Below are 17,682 nucleotides of genomic sequence, written 5' to 3'. Positions count from 1 at the left end.
AAATGCCTTGCTAGATTCAATGTAGACCACATCCACCTCCCTTATCCCCTTCTCAAAATTTCAATCAAGTTAGTCAGACACTAACCTTCCCTTAACAAATCCATGCTGAATTCCTTCGATTAAGCTATGGCTTTCCAAATTACGATTTATACTGTCCATCAGAATTGACTCCAATAATTTGCTCACAACTAAAGTTAAACTAACTAGCCTAAAATTACTTGGACTATCCCTTCTTCACTTTTTAAACAATGGCACAACATTTACAGTCCTCCAATTCTCTGGCACCACTTATGGAGCAAGATAAAATTTAAGTATGTTGGTCAGAGCCTCCACCACCTTTTAACCTGGAATATATTTCATCCAGGCCAGGCTGTTTATATGCTTTCACCCTTTAATACTTCCTCTCTTCCAATGTTCATCCCATCCAATATTTCACAATCTTTCTCCTTAACTACAATGTCATCATTGGTCCCCTCTTTTGTGGAGACAACCGCAAAGTATTCATTAAGATCCTTACCCACATTCTCCACCTCCATACATATTGTTTTTGCTTTTTTGGTCCCTACTCTTACCTTGGTTATCCTCTAGCTATCCTCTAGGTGTTTTTTAGATTTTCCTTGATTTTACTTTCCAATATTTTTCATGCCTGTTTTCCTCATTTCCCTTTTAATTTCATCCCTACAAGTTATGTAATCTTCTAGGCTTTCTGCAGTATTAATCTATTGATGTTTGACATAAGCTTCTCTTTTTTGCCTTGTCTTACCCTCCATGCACCTTTCCATCCAGAGTACTTTGGACTTGGCTGTTGCATTTTTTTTCTTTATGAGAACCTTGAACTCGTTGAATTTCCTTGAATGTCTCCTATTGCTCTGACACCGATTTGCTTTCAAATAGTTGTTTCCGGTTCATTTCTGCTAAATCACTTTTCAGCGTTGTAAAATTGGCCTTCCCCAAATTTTGAACCTTACTCCTATTTTACCTTTGTCCTATTTTACCTTTGCCCTTTGTGCTAAGTCTAATTGAATTATGATCACTACTACATTTATGTTCTTCCTTTGATACTCCTTCCATCTACCCAGCTTCATTCTCATTGCAGAGAGTGAGGTTCCAGGGCTGAGGAATTTCATTTATGAAGATAGATTGGAGAAGCTGGGAAGTTCGAAAGAAGAATCATATTGGACTGAAAACATTAACTCTGTTTCTCTCTCCACAGAATCTGCCAGATCTGTTGAGTTTTTCCAGCACTTTATGTTTTTATTGGAGAAGTTGGGACTGTTTTCTTTGGAAGTAAAAAAGTTGAGATGAGATTTGATAGGGGTATTCAAAATCATGAGGGGTCAGGACAGAGTTATCTTATCTTATAGTAGATAGGGAGAAACTGTTCCCATTCATGAAAGGATCGTGAATGAGAAAGCACAGATTTAAAGTAATTGGCAAAAGGAGCAAAAGTGATACCAGAAAAAACCTTTTTACACATCGAGTGGTTAAGGTCTGGAATGCAGTGCCTGAGAGTGTGGCAGAGGCATGTTCAATCGAAGGAGTTAAACTGTTACTTGAAAAGGAAGAATATGCTGTTTGTGCAACTTTAAAATGTTTTACTCAGTTGTCTTTCACTTTTTGAGCCTTCCAATTGTTTCCGCATTGGCCTCAGTTGCCGAGTGAATCACGTTGCAGTGAGAACCAGTGATGTGGCTGCTCTGAGATTCCTGGTTTTGCACTGCTTTGGCAATGACAAGTGACAGGATAACCCGAACAAGGCAGAAGAGACAAGGCTGAGAAGTTGAAAAACCTGGAAACTTGGCATAGTGATTTATTGACAGCTTTGTAAGCTGACTGAAACCTTTGCATCTTTTATGGGTTTTAATGGCAACCCACATTGGAGTCAATCTAACTCAGTGCATCTTGCAGTGGCCTCCATGTAATGTCTGTCATGTTTGAGTGTGGGTTACATTTCAAATAATAATCGGGGATCTTAGGCACTCATGGCGGCATGTAGTGTGATGGTGTGACTATGTTTACAACTATATGTCACCCCTACGTAGTTCCTATTCTCCACCTGCATGATGCAGATATACAGACCTTTTGGTGAGTCTTGAAATGTCTGCTAGATGGCCATAAGACCATAAGACATAGGAGCAGAAATTAGGCCATTCGGCCCATCAAGTCTCCTCCGCCATTCAATCATGGCTGATAAGTTTCTCAACCCCATTCTCCCGCCTTCTCCCCATAACCTTTGATCCCCTTACCAATCAAGAACCTATCTATCTTGGTCTTAAATACACCCAATGACCTGGCCTCCACAGCCTTCTGTGGCAATGAATTCCATAGATTCACCACTCTCTGGCTAAAGAAATTTCTCCTCATCTCTCTTCTAAAAGGTCTTCCCTTTACTCTGAGGCTGTGCCCTTGGGTCCTAGTCTCTCCTACTAATGGAAACATCTTCCCGACGTCCACTCTATCCAGGCCTTTCAGTATTCTGTAAGTTTCAATCAGATCCCCCCTCATCCTTCTAAACTCCATCGAGTATAGACCCAGAGTCCTCAAACGTTCCGCATATGTTAAGCCTTTCATTCCTGGGATCATTCTCGTGAACCTCCTCTGGACCCTCTCCAGGGCCAGCACATCCTTCCTGAGATACGGAGCCCAAAATTGCTCACAATATTCTAAATGTGGTCTGACCAGAGCCTTATAAAGCCTCAGCAGCACATCCCTGCTTTTATATCCTAGTCCTCTTGAAATAAATGCCAACATTGCATTTGCCTTCCTAACTACCGACTCAACCTGCAAGTTAGCCTTAAGAGAATCCTGGACTAGGACTCCCAAGTCCCTTTGCACTCCAGACTTCTGAATTCTCTCCCCATTTAGAAAATAGCCTGTGCCTCTATTCTTCCTACCAAAATGCATGACCTCACACTTCCCCACGTTGTATTCCATCTGCCACTTCTTTGCCCATTTTCCTAACCTGTCCAAATCCTTCTGCAGCCTCCCCGCCTTCTCAATTGCTACTCTCCATGTATCTAAACAAACAAATAGAAGTTAGAATCTATCAAGCTGGGTTCCATTCTGGGATCAGGCTTGTCCAGGGGTAACCTCAGCTGGGATCATAACAGCTTCAGCAGCACCATCGTGACTCTGTTCAGTTGCTACTCTCCACATATCTAAACAGAGTCACAGGAGTCAGCTGATGAACTTTTAACAAAATAATAATACATTTATTAAACAAAAAAAGATGAACTAAGTTACAATACTCCTTCATTCCACAACTATACCTTTACAGATTTGTAAGGATAACGCATGTTACGGAGGCTGTTTTATACTCTAACATTCATAGTAAATACACAGTCCATGTAAACCTATGGCAGGCACCCTGTGGTCAAACCACACCACACTCTGATACTAAGTGACAGATGCAACCTCACCCAGAGACTATGGATCTCTCCTCAACTTCCCCCCAGGCACTTGTCACACCCTGAGCCAACCAGTCTCACTGAAATCCATCTTTCACACAAGGGTTTCCAATCGCCACTCTCGAAGAACTTACTTTGGAATCTTCTCCCAAACCAATGTTTTCTCACCGATGCCTTCTGCAAGGGTTCACCTCCAGGGTTTTGAATTCTCCTTCCAATGTTCCTCTCCCCTGGGTCACCACATGCATTCAAGGTGTCTTCCACACACTCTCTGTCACCAACTCAACCACCACTGCTTCACATGCCCATAGCAAAGAGTTATAGATCTTTAGCCATCTCTTTGGACCTTCTTACCTGTTGCAGGCTGTTCTTGCTTTAAATCTGCTTTCTGCAGCTTGAAACTTTAAACTTGAAGCTTGGAGGCTTTCTCTGCCCCTCACTCTTAACTTCAGTTAACAGGACCTTTTCCAAGTTCCCGTCCTTCCTTTAACTGGAAGGTCTGCTTGGGACTTCCTCCTGTTCTACTCCCCTGGATTTTAGGGTCTTTTCTTTAGCTTGAGACTGGCTATCTGTCCCTTTTCTAGGCTGCTTTCCTGGCAGCTATCTTCAAAACCAACTGAACTCCAACAACTTCCAAAACAAACTGTTGTTTCTGTGTCTATCTGTGGGAGGCACCTGCCTCTCTGGACCCATGTTGCTAGGCAACAGCCCAATTCTTCCACCCTTGTTTGTTTACCTTAGCTGCAACAGTTGTAAAAGCCTCATTAGAAATGCAAGCACCTTTTAAAAGTGAAACTGAAACTTAGTTTGACCTTTCTTAACACACAGATACAGAAATACAAATCAAGCTTAAACTTTAAAGCTAAAACTCATTCCTAACACCCACAAACAGCAATATGACTTACTTAAACTATCCCTATTTCCTAACAAAGCTCTCTCTAAGCATACAAAGGGGTCACCTGACTCACAGGCTTGCATCCATGACTGAGAGTGACAGATCACTGAGCCCAAAAGAAGGATCTCATGCTGGGGGCTCAGTATAATGATGCAGCAAGAGTATAATTCTTGCTTGAGGGGTAACCGGTGGAGAAATGCTACAGTCTGGATTCGGATCAGACCTCAGACATTAATGCAAGAACCAATGATTGATGATTGACCTCCTTGAGGAGCCTTGCAATGTTCCAAGCACAATACCATGAGTACACCGAGGTTTGCATTGCTGCTCCTGCCTCTTAAAAGCTGACATAGGCAGTGAAATGTTGGTAAATACTGCACCATGTCTAATTTGTTCACAGCCCACAATGGTGGAGTTCTTATCCCATAACAGAATGGCCACATGCTCCAGAGGCTGTGTAGCATTCAAAGGCTGAGGCCATTGTCATGCAAGATTGTAACTACTCATTCTGAGATTGATATCCTTCATTGAGATGCTGAGGATAGCATCTCAATGAAGGTGTCAATGTCAAGCCTCTATGGAGGGCGCTAGTGAAAGAGGCTCTTAAGAGCTAATCATGATCATCATCCTGGAACCTTGAAGCTCCTTGAAGGATTTCAAGCACAGGCCTGCCACATCTGCCCTGTGCTATGGCCTCTTCCCCTGGGGCCTCAAAACCCTCGCCCTCATCAAGCTCATCCCTCCCGACACCCTCCGCATTGGAGGAGACGTGCAGCTCCTCCATCTCTCCATCTGATAAATCATTCCCCCTTTTGTAGCACCAGTTTATGTAGAGCGCAGCAAGCTACAATGATGCAGGAGACCCTTTGGGGAGAGTACTGGAAGGTGTTGCCTGACTAGTTCAGAAACCTGAAATGCATCTTCAACATGCCAATTGCCTGCTGAATCATGAAGCGTGTTGCTGAATGAGCCTCGTTGTACCCCTCTCCTCTGAAGCACATTGTGGTCGCCAATTGGGCGTCATTGGCCATGTCTTTTGAAGGTAGTCTTTGACACTGATGGGCCAACCCTAGATGCGCTGAGAGCCCTCAAAGATCTATGGCATCTGCAAGCAATTCAAGATGTAAGAGTCATGTGAGTTCCAGAGATATCTTGTACTGCATAATCTGCTCCTGATGGTTACAGATCAGCTGAACATTGAGAGAGCAGAAGCATTTTCTGTTGATAAATCATAGTGGCTGCTGCCAAGGAGCTCTTAAAGCCACATGTGTAGTCGATGAAACCCTGCACCTGTGGGAATCCAGAGATTGCTACAAACTCACTGTTCTGGCAGCCTGGCTGACTTCATCCAGGGAGAACTGGACACAATTATGCACCTTGCTAAGTAGGGCGTCGGTAACCTCTCTGATCCATTTATGTGCAGAGGATTGTGATATCCCACAGAGGTCCCCAGTGGAGCCCTGGAATGAGCCAATTGCAAAAAGCTTGAGTGTGGCGGTCACCTTTAGAGCCACTGGCAATGGATGGCTTCCCAGCCCCTGCAGTGTCAGCTCATCCCAAAGAATGTGACAGATGTGAGCCAGCACATGCGTTGACAAGTGAAGACATCTACAGCACTGTTTCTTGCTCATCTGTAGTAATGAGAAGTGTCTTCGGTTCACCCTTGGTCATGCCAAACACCTCTGTGGAATGGGTCTGTCAGCCTCAGCTTCTGGGTCTTGATGGGGCCCCCAATGGCCCATGTTACTCAGAGCAAGGCTCTTCCCATTTACCCTGCCTAATGGCATGGGCCCTTCTTCTCCTCCTCAGTTGCCCGATTGCTATGAAAAAGGCAGTGTTGCTTGCTCTATCAATTCTCAAATCCTCCTTGTCTCTGCAGAAACAATGAATAGATCATCTATTTCCAAGCTAGGGAGTCATTGTGAAGCCCTCATTCCAGGCATTCCAATCACAGATCATCCCTTGCAGCTGTCGCATAACCCCCTCCACTGTGACAGTTGAAGTCCCACCCATCATGCGCAGGTTTCCCTCTCTCCAATCACTCTCCTTCCTCCCCACCTATCATGAATCCCATCGTGATTGTTGTTGATATCCCTGTCATCCCACCTCAAACTTTTTCTATAGATGTCCCGATGCTCCATATCAACCTGACCCCTCCTTGTCTTGAGGCCCTATGCACAGTGATGTACCAAGATTTCCTGTGAGACCATTGAGTGCCCCCCATTATATTACCTGTTCCCTATTTACAGGCTGCAAATGTCTCCCCTGACTGTGACTGTGCCATCTGTGGCCCAGTAACAAGCCACCAATCTGGACTTGGTGTGTGAGTGATTGACTATGTCCTGCACGCCATGCTGTGCACAACTGACACAGGACGACAGGCCCTCCCACTCCCAGGAACCAGGACATGCGTGCCAAGCATAACCTTGTAATATGCCGTGCTATTGCCAAGCCGTAACTGCTTTCTGGCCCTGATTACTTGTAATACAATTGCCCACAACGGTCTCAGCATTTTGGCCCTGACTACTTGTAGTGCTATTGCCCAGTATTGTTTCTGCTTCCTGCCCCTGACTACTTGTAGTGCAATTGTCCAGGACTGTTGGATTGTCTCTGCTTTCTGGCCATGACTAATTCACCCGCCACCAGTCATGACTCTCTGTCACCCCTTCTTCAGTCATCCCCCCAGGCTTGTGTCTCTGTCCAGCATTTCCCAGTCATCCCTCCCCAGTCATGTGTCAACCTCTTCTGCAGTCTTCCCCTCATCACAGTCATGTACATCGCCCCGGGCTCCAGCCAGCGCCCCCAGTCAAGCCTCAGCCTTCCTGCCCCTTCCCTTGCCTCTGTCTTGTCACACCCACCCCAGTCAAGTCTCTGCCTTCCAGAACCCTCCAACCTGTCTTCCCAATGGTCTTGCCTGAGCAGCCATGGCATGGAGTCAGAGCAGCCATGACTGCAGCGCAATGAAAGGTAGGTAAGCACTGTGCACACAAACCTCGAAGTCGTGAATGAAGTGCGGTTCACCAGATGCCCGTCGGTTATATCTGGTAGTGATTCATGCCGGTCTAATGAGCCACTGGCAGAGCCCCTTGATTTGGGTGGGGGAGGGCATGATTCCAGTGAGCAGCATTTTTAATGAGCATTCATGATATTCAAATGCTTGCAAATGCGGTTCCCGACATGACGTGGCAGGCTACCCGACCCGAAAGTCAGCAGCGGAAAATTTGCAAACTATTTTTATGCTGGCGGGAAACTGACTTTTGGCAGCACTCCAGATTTTCCCATCCCGCCCACCATGGTGCCCGGGACCAGAAAATCCCGTCCTTAATTGTGACTAGGACCGGGGGGGGTGGGGGGGGGGGCGGTGTTATCAAATGGCTTCCCATTTTTCCCTCCTTCTTTGACCGCAACAGGTTTTTTTTGTTTGAAAAGGATATACTGGTCAATTAAGTGAGTATTTAACTGTTGATGCACTGTGAACATAAAAGAGCCAGTGAGATAGGTTAGCTTTATTACACTCAAACCAATCGGAAGGCGGGACCCTAACTTGGGTCTTCCCTGCTTATCCTCAGTTCTGCTGAGAAAACATGTGCTTAAAACATAAAAATTTTGAAATGTCATGTGATCATCCTGCCTCTCTCTCTCTCTTTCTCTCTCTCTCTCTCCCTGTCTCCCTCTGTCCCTCTCTCTCTATGTCTCTCTGTCTCTCCCTCTCTCTGTCTCTCCCTACCTTACTCTCTATCTTTTTGTCTCTCTCCCTCAGGTTTTAGAGCAGGCTCGGAGAGCCTGATGCTTTTGCATTGAAGAGTGCTCAATGTGGATCTAATGGTGATGTGCATGGAATCGGTGCATCTTTCATTTCATCTACATGTACTTTCTGTCAGCCTTGAGTGCTCTCTACATATGAGCGCTGCCTAGAATCGGGTCCACAGCAGGCAGAGGCAGGGACTTCCAAGGTCACCGGCACTTGGCAGACTGCTAGAGGCCAGGTTCCTGCAGAGTCTGAGTCAGATAACAAGCCTCTGGATTCGGCCCTTACACAAATGTTGGAACTGCAAAAACAGGCACAGGAACATCAGGCAGGGTTGTCAGATGCCATTGCCAGATTACAACGGATGATGGACGAGTCTCTCTGCGTTCAGTATACTGTTAACATGCCAACGCAACGGGGTCATTGCTGGTAGGATGGAGACTACCCTCCATGGTCTCCATACCTTGGTCCAGGGAATTGTGCTTGATATGCACCAGGACCTGCATTCCATCGCTCTAGCCTTAGGTGGGATCCATCAGTGGCTGGGTGAGAGGGGACAGGACATCTCGACCTCACTCCAGGTGCCCCTTCTCCTCAAGGAGTCAGGCAGGGGCCCTTAGTCACCCACAGGGAAGAGGAGCATGAGCTGGACACTCCAGGGCAATCCACTCTAGTAACTCCGAGAGTGTCTAGCTGCTCCTGATCCCCTCTGACTGTGACCCCGTCATCTGCAGCTCCACAGGCTGAGGATGGTGCACCTGCCCCACAGCAGGAGACCCAAAGCAGGCCGGAGTCCTCCAGAGGACAGCTGCCAAGGTCATCACAGACAACAGCACAAACAGGCTGCCTCCACCTCTGCTGTGTTGGGGAAGTGGCAGAAATAGCAAATGTAAATTGATTTTAACTCATTCCACTTCTTATGTCGTGCATGCCTCTTTTATCTGATGATACGCTTCATGGCCAGTCAAGTGTCACAGATGTGCTCCATCCTCCCAGCTTCCCCATCATCTGCCTCTACTCTGTGGTGTCTAGAACCATCTCATTACAGTGCCTGGCCATTCTCTGTGCAGTATCGACATGAATGAAGCATCTGCTTCTAAGTAATTTGTGGTTGGCCAAGGCATCTCTGAGACCTGCTTCAGAGGTTCATATAATGTTGCCTTATGAGTTTAAAACCTTGAAGCTGCTTTAGACCCTGATGCTTCTGCACTGAAGAGTGCTCAATGTGGATCTAACAACACAAAGAGAAAAATCACCAAAGTAACTTGGTAAATTTACTATGATGGGTTATAAAAACAACTGGTATTATGGTAGACTATGGAATAGCACAGGCAAGTTTGGGCCTGCTTGCTCTACTGGTTAAACTGGAGTAAAATGGAAATGAATATAAATGGTTGCAACTTATCACAGCAGCATCCAGTTTTCTATTCGATGTTTTTGTACGGTTCTTCAGTAGTAACTAATCGTACTTCCTAATTTTTTGGTATTTTAATGCTGTTAAATTCTGTAATTACATTTTTCAATTATCTCATGTTCTGAATAGACTGATCCTGATCGTGCATGAAATCGGTGCATCTTTCATTTCATCTCCAGGTACTTTCTGTCAGCTTTGAGTGCTCTCTACATATGAACGCAAATTTGGAGCTACTGCGCTTCTGTTTGCCTGCAGTGTTATCTCCTGTCCACATGGATATCTGATCATCGCTCCAGTATTAGTCCCCACCTTCCCACCTCCATCATTTAGAGCAGTGGACCTCGCTGACAGGTGTTGAGCCTTATGATTCATGCTCTAGCATCTTGTTAAATCCAAGTTGTGTGCAGATGCCTGACTTGGACATGGGAGGATGCAGCGCTGGGTCAGAAGGTCTGGCTAGCGTCTCGTCATAGTAACCCTCTGCCAGCTCTGAGATGGTCAATTGACATGGTAATGTGCAAATTACCATCATATCGGTGTGCCTGGTTACCATGTGCATATGTCAGACTGTTGGAATAAAAATGTGGAGGGATCAGAGCGAGGCTCTAATACATCCGATGTGTGCTCTTTATTATCAATGATCTGGGTCCTTAAGGGCTAGATGGATTGTCAGCATTTTCAGACCCACAAATGCCACGGCTAGGCAGCATGGGAAATTGGAAGACTCCAGATGGAGGCATGATCATAAATGTTTGACAGATATCAGACTGTGCTGCTCCTGAAGCTTTCACGGTTCACTGAAAGGTGAGCTGAAGTGTAGCCCCACATCCATTACTGAGAGTTACAGATGACTGCGTCCTGAAGAAATATCTAATGCTGGGGACTGAGTATGATGATGAGGCCTGAACACTTGTCTTGCATGAACTATTGCCAGTGCGAAGATACCACAGCGCAGATTCAGAACTGACTTTACACATTAAGGCGAGAACCACTAAGTGATGATTGTCTTTCTTGAGGCACAGTGTCAGATTGTAGGCATACTGCCACAAGACCGCTAAGGATTGCAGTGCTGCTCCTGCCTTTGGATGGTTGCCATAGGCAGTGGAATGGTGGCGAGAGGCTTGAAGAGGGTGCACTATCTCAACTCTATTCATAAAACGCTATGTTGCAGTTATTATCCCATAACAGAAAGGCGACATGCTCCAGAGGCTGCCTTACCTTCCAAGGATGAGGACATTGTGATGCAAGATTGTAATTCCTCATTCAGAGATGGGTGTGCTGCATTGAGATGATTAGGATCGTAACCAAGCTGGTAAGGTGGACCCAACATAGAGGCCACTGGTCAAAGAGGCTCATATGAGCTACTTGTCTTCATCCTCCTGGAATCTGGTGGCTATAAGCGTGTCATGTGCATGCCTGCCTCATATGGCCCATGCTATGGCCTCTTCCTCTGGATTCTCAGCTTCCTCGCTCACATCGAGCTCAGCCCTCTCAATGTCATCATCATCGGAGGAGAGATGCAGCTGCTCCATTTCTCGTTCTGGCAATACACCTCCCTTTGGAGCACCAGGTTGTATAGAGCACAGCAAACCACAATGATGCAAGAGACCTTCTGGGGAGAGTACTGGAGAGCGCTGCCTGACCTGTCCAGACATTGAAAACGCATCCTCAAGATGCCGATCATCTATTCAATGAATGAGCATGTTGTAGAATGAGCAGTGTTATACCTCTCCTCTGAGGCACTTTGTGGCTGACGAATGGGTGTCATCAACCATGTTCTTTGCGAGTAGCCTTTGTCACTGAGGAGACAACCCTGGATGCGCTGAGGGGCCTTGATGACCTGTGGCACCTGCAAGTGACTCAAGGCTTTTGAGACATGGGAGCTTCCAGGGTATCTCATACATACTGCATTATCTGCTTCTGGTGGTTGCAGACCAGCTGCACTTTGAGAGAGTGAAACCCTTTCCTGTTGATGAATTGTAGTGGCTGTTCCCAGGGAGTTCGTAAAACCAGATGAGTGCAGTCAATGGCACCCTGCACCTGTGGGAATCCAGAGGTCGCTGTAAAGCCCACTGGTCTGGCAGCCTAACTGGCTTCATCTAAGGAGAACTGGGCGCAATTGTGCACCTTGCTAAATATGGCGTCCATAACCTCTCGAATGCATTTGTGAGCAGATGCTTGGGATATTCCACAGAGGCCTCCAGTGGAGCCCTGGAACGAGCCATTTGTGAAAAAATTCAGAGCGGAAGTCACTTTTAGAGCCACAGGTAATGGATGGCCTACCGGTCCCTGTAGTGTCAACTCCTTCCAGAGAATGTGGCAAATGTGAACCACCACATCCCTAGACATGTGTAAGCCTCTACAGCACTGTCTCGCACTCATCTGGAAGTATGAGACACGTCTTCTGTGCATCCTTGACCCTCGGTTCAATGGCTCAGTCAACCTCAGCTTCTGGGTCTTGAGGGGGCCCCACTGGCACTTGTTCATCAGGGTGAGGCTCTTCCCTTAGCCCAGCTTGGCAGCGACAGGCCCTTTCTCTCCTCCTGCTTAGTTGCCTGATTGCCTGGATGAAGGCAACATTACCTGCTCCATCCATGAGGCATTCATGGTCGTGTCTGTGGAAACATTAAACAGAAACACGAATGAACAAAAGCCTGCAATGGCCAACTTCCAGTTGCTAACTGGGAAGTCATTGTGGAGTCTATGGATCACTTTCATTCCAGCCATTACATCCCCACTTAATCCCTTGGAGCGCTATTACAGCCATCTGGATAACCGGTCCGGCATCCAAACGACACAGGCATGACAGGGTTTTGACACAGGGGCTTGAATGTGACTAAGTTCTGCCAGGTGAGAGAACCTCAGTCGGCGCACTATCACACTGTATCCTTTGGATTACTCAGAAACCCCAGCTTGCACTCAATGTTATGAGAGTATTGTGGAGGAGGGATCTTCAAAATCTTAAACTGCCAGCTGCAAGGTTCCAATGTCTTAGGGCTATTAGGCATATGCATTTTGGCCCATGGTCCCTTTTCACTTGCTTTCTTCTGACACTCTGGATTTCCCATGAGAAGCTAATCCTACAATGGCCTCAATCGGGTTTATAGTCTCTCAAGAATGCCTAGCATGCACATTGGCCCTGGGGGTTGGAGGCTTGATACTGGGCCACATGGTTTAAGGTGCCACATTCCCTTCATTGACATTTGACTGTTCCTAACATATCTCAGTTGTGCCTTCCCCTCCATTTGGAAAAGTAGAAATTAGTCGGGTACCCCTTCAATCAGCCCACAAGTGCAGTAGTTGACTCCTCCCACAAGCACTGACAGCCCTCCCTGGCAATCTTTTTTTCTTGTTTTTGTACTGTGTCATTGGACCAGCTTGAAAAATGGTGGTGCTGAGGTTTTACTACCAGACCAGCTTCAAGCACCCCACTGTGACCGTCAAAATCCCTCCCATCGTGCTGGAGGAGCATCATGTACAGGTTTCCCTCCGTCCAATCACTCTCCTTCCTTCCCCTCTAATCCTTGATCCCATTGCTTTAGTCATTGATATCCCTGTCCTCCTTCTGAACCATTTAATGTTGATGTCCTGATGCCCCACATATATCTGACCCCTCCCCATCTTGAGGCCCATTGCACAGTGACTCAGAGAGACAAACCCCATGAGACCATCGAGTGCCCCCCAGCCACATTACGTGTTCCCCATTTCCAAGTTACAGATGCTGCCCCGCCCCTGACTGTGACTGTGTGTTCTGTGGCCCAGTATCAAGCCTCCAACCCCCAGGGCCGATGTGCATGCTAGGCACAACTGACACAGGACTGACTGCCCCCCCACCCCACTCCCTGAACTGGGACCAGGACAGGTGTGCTAAACTGTGGTGCAAATCCACAAAACTGACAATGCTTTCTAGCCCCACCTACCTATGGCTCTATTGCCCAGAACTGTCTATGCTTTCTGGACCTGACTACCCATGGCTCCATTGCGCTGGACTGTCTATGCTTTCTGGCCCGGACTAGTTTCATCCCCAACCCAGTCATGCATCTGTGTGCTCTCTTCCCTAGTCATCTCCCCTCAGTCAAGCCTTTGCCCTCCAGTCCTTCCCTTGTCTCTGCCTTGTCCCAGCATCTGCCTCAGTCAAGCCTTTGACCTCCAACCCCTTCCACCTCCCCTGCCTTCCTGCTGGTCTTGCATGGCAAGCCTTGCTCTGACACCCACTTGCGTTCCTGTTGGTCTTACCTGTGCAGCCTTGGCATGGAGTCAGAGCAGCCGCAAGTGCAGCACAATGCAAGGTAACTCAAGTCAAAACCAAATAAACTAAATGAACAAATCGAGACAGATTAAAAGGCAGCCCCTTAAAGGGAAACTTCAAAAACAAAAGATAAAATTTAAAGGAAACTTACCAACGTCAAATCAAAATGTAATTAAGGGGGTCGATAAAGTACCCCAGTCCCCACATTGCCCACCGAGCATGGAAGGCCTTGATGGTGCCAGCGGACGCTGAGTGCTCAATCTCCAGGGACACCCAGCCGCGAACATAGCTGCAGAAGAGGGACAAATAATCAGGCCAGGTGACCCTTTCGATCACCCACTGCCTGGACCTGTTAATGGTTAACTTGGCCAGGCCCAGGAGCAAGTTCGTGAGGAGGTCCTCCTCCTTCCCCAATCCCCCCTCTGCACTGGATGCCTGTAGATCAGGAGCGTGGGACTGAAGTACAAACAAAATAACAATAAAAGGTTGGCAAACTTACTTTGGGGTCATGGGTGAATTGCAGTCTGCCAGGTGCACATCTCTGAAATCTGGTTGTGTATCATATCGGTGTAATTAACCATAGGTGAGGCCATTTGATCTGGAGTGGTGTGTGATTCTGATGAGCTGCTTTTTTTGGTGAGTATTCATGATATTCAAATCAATGCAAATGCAGTTCCCAACATCGTGTGGCAGGCTACCTGACTCGCAATGAAAGTCAAGGGCAGAAAATTGTGAACCATTTTTACACAGGCAGGAAACTGACTTTTGGCCACTCTCCACATTTTCCTGTCTCACCTGCTATGACTCCTGCTGCTGACAGGACCAGAAAATTCCACCCGCCGTCTCTATTCCAATATAGTTGAATGTGGAATGTATAGTAATGCAAAATGAGGTAGCCATCTTGGGTGGCTGTAATCCCTGTCACTTTTAGTCTGTGTTTTCAAGAAATCTGTTTTTAAAAGTTCAATTCAGGTTTCCAGTGGGTGGATTGAGCTTGGTTCAAACAGTGCAGAAGATTAGAGACAGAAAGTGAGGATAGAATTGAAGTTCTGTGGGTTATCCCCGGGAAGATCAATATCCTGTTTGTGGCCAGAATGCAGATATCAGTCACCCAATTGCATTTGTTTTCATTAGTGTAGATACTGCACAATCAGCAGTGAACATAGCATGTTATGAAACAAAAACAAAAAATGCTGGAAAATCTCAGCAGGTCTGACAGCAACAGTAGTCTGCTTACAGGACCTCAAGTTGCTCTCAATAACAGCAGCATGACATTATAGGCTTCAATACTGCAACATCACTGGGAATAGAAGTGGGGCTTGTGATTTCTGCCCAACTGTTATAGGAAGGATATGATTATACTGGAGGGGGTGCAGAGGAGATTCACCAGGATGTTGCCTGGGATGAAACATTTAAGTTATGAAGAGAGGTTGAATAGACTTGGGTTGTTTTCGTTGGAGCAGAGAAGACTGAGGGGCGACCTGATCGAGGTGTACAAGGTTATGAGGGGCATGGACAGGGTGGATAGGGAACAGCTGTTCCCCTTAGTTGAAGGGTTAGTCACAAGGGGACATAAGTTCAAGGTGAGGGGCAGGAGGTTTAGGGGGGATGTGAGGAAAAACTTTTTTACCCAGAGGGTGGTGACGGTCTGGAATGCACTGCCTGGGATGGTGGTGGAGGCGGGTTGCCTCACATCCTTTAAAAAGTACCTGGATGAGCACTTGGCACATCATAGCATTCAAGGCTATGGGCCAAGAACTGGTAAATGGGATTAGGTAGGTAGGTCAGGTGTTTCTCATGTGTCGGTGCAGACCCGATGGGCCGAAGGGCCTCTTCTGCACTTTGTGATTCTGTGTGATTCTGTTGTGTGATATGTTTTTACCAGTCTTACACGTTGAATTTTAGTGCCACTACAGGTCCTCAGATTTTTCTAAAAAGCCTTGGCTAGCATGCAGTGCTCACAAAGGGAGTGCAATACTACACAAACTACTTTCTGGCAAACCTATCAATGCATCAAGGATTTCTGTGTGCAAGTCCTCATCTGACTCGTGTGACTCTCTCACCAGGAGCTGGTAACTTCACTTTTCCTTGGCTGCAGTCTATTTGTGCCAGGTGACTCACTTTCTGCAGATGTTATCCTCTAAATTTTGTGCAATATCTGAGCTGGTGGCTGCGGGTGTCAGATTAAATGGCAGTGCTTCTACTTCATCGGTCTCCTCTTTGATGCCTTCAGTCTCCTGCAGCACTACCTGATCAGGTGCCAGTTCCTAAGTATCTTTTTTTTTATTCATTCATGGGATGTGGGCATCACTGGCTAGGCCAGCATTTATTGGCATTGATCAGAGAGCATTTACATGGCATGTTGCCTCCTGGGTTCCAGGGACAAGGATGTCATGGAATGGCTGCAGGGCATTCTGAAGCAGGAGGGTGAACAGCCAGAGGTCGTGGTCCATGCTGGGACCAATGACATAGGAAGAAAGAGAAATGAGGTCCTGCAAGCAGACTTTAGGGAGTTAGGTAGAAAATTGAAAAGCAGGACTTCAAAGGTAGTAATCTCTGGATTATTCCCAGTGCCACACAGTAGTGAGTATAGGAACAGGAGGATAGAGCAGATGTATGCGTGGCTGGAGAGATGGTGCAGGAGGGAGGGCTTTAGATTCCTGGGGCATTGGGACCATTTCTGGGGGAGGTGGGACCTGTACAAGTTGGACGGGTTACATCTGACCAACGGGACCAACATCCTCGCGGGGAGGTTTGCTAATGCTGTTGGGGTGGATTTAAACTAAATTGGCAGGGGGATGGGATCATGAAAAGTAGTTTAGAGGGGAGAGAAGCTGAGATGAAGTTAGAAGTTAAAACGCTAGTAAGTGAGTCAGAAGGAGAGGAAACACAGGTTAAATTAGAAAGAAGTGAGCTTAGCAAGGCTAAATGGAATGTATTTTAATGCAAGGAGCCTGAGGAATAAAACGGACTAGCTGAGGGCACAGATAGGCACATGGGAGTATGATATCATAGCTATGACCGAGACCTGGCTAAAAGAAGGACAGGATTGGCAGCTCAACATTCTTGGTTATAGGGTATTCAGACATAGAAACATAGAAAATAGGAGCAGGAGTAGGTCATTCGGCCCTTCGAGCCTGCTCCGCCAGTCATTATGATCATGGCTGATCATTCAACTCAATAGCCTGCTCCCGCTTTCTCCCCATATCCTTTGATCCCTTTTGCCCCAAGAGCTATATCTAACTCCTTTTTGAAAACATACAATGTTTTGACCTCAACTACTTTCTGTGGCAGCGAATTCCACAGGTTCACCACTCTCTGGGTGAAGAAATTTCTCCTCATCTCAGTCCTAAATGTTCTACCCCATATCCTCAGACTGTGACCCCTGGTTCTGGACTCCCCCACCATCGGGAACATCCCTCCTGCATTTACCCTGTCTAGCCCTGTTAGAATTTTATAGGTTTCTATGAGATCCCCCCTCATTCTTCTGAACTCCAGCGAATATAACCCTAACCGACTCAATCTCTCCTCATATGTCAGTCCCGCCATCCCAGGAATCAGTCTGGTAAACCTTCCCTGCACTCCCTTTATTGCAAGTACATCCTTCCTCAGATAAGGAGACCAAAACTACACATAATATTCCAAGTGTGATCTCACCAAGGCCCTGTATAATTGCAGCAAGACATCCCTGCTCCTGTACTCGAATCCTCTGGCTATGAAGGCCAACATACCATTTGCCTTCTTTACTGCCTGCTGCACCTGCATGCTTACCTTCAGCGACTGGTGTATGAGGACACCAGGTCTCGTTGTACATTCCCCTCTCTCAATTTATAGCCTGTTTTTACTACCAAAGTGGATATCCTCACATTTATCCACATTATACTGCATCTGCATCCCACTCACTCAGTTTGTCCAAATCACACTGAAACATCTCTGCATCCTCCTCACAGCTCACCCTCCCACCCAGCT

Source organism: Cetorhinus maximus, chromosome 1, assembly GCF_964194155.1.
Source record: "Cetorhinus maximus chromosome 1, sCetMax3.hap1.1, whole genome shotgun sequence".
Taxonomy (NCBI): Eukaryota; Metazoa; Chordata; class Chondrichthyes; order Lamniformes; family Cetorhinidae; genus Cetorhinus; species Cetorhinus maximus.
This window is presented reverse-complemented; position numbering follows the sequence as displayed.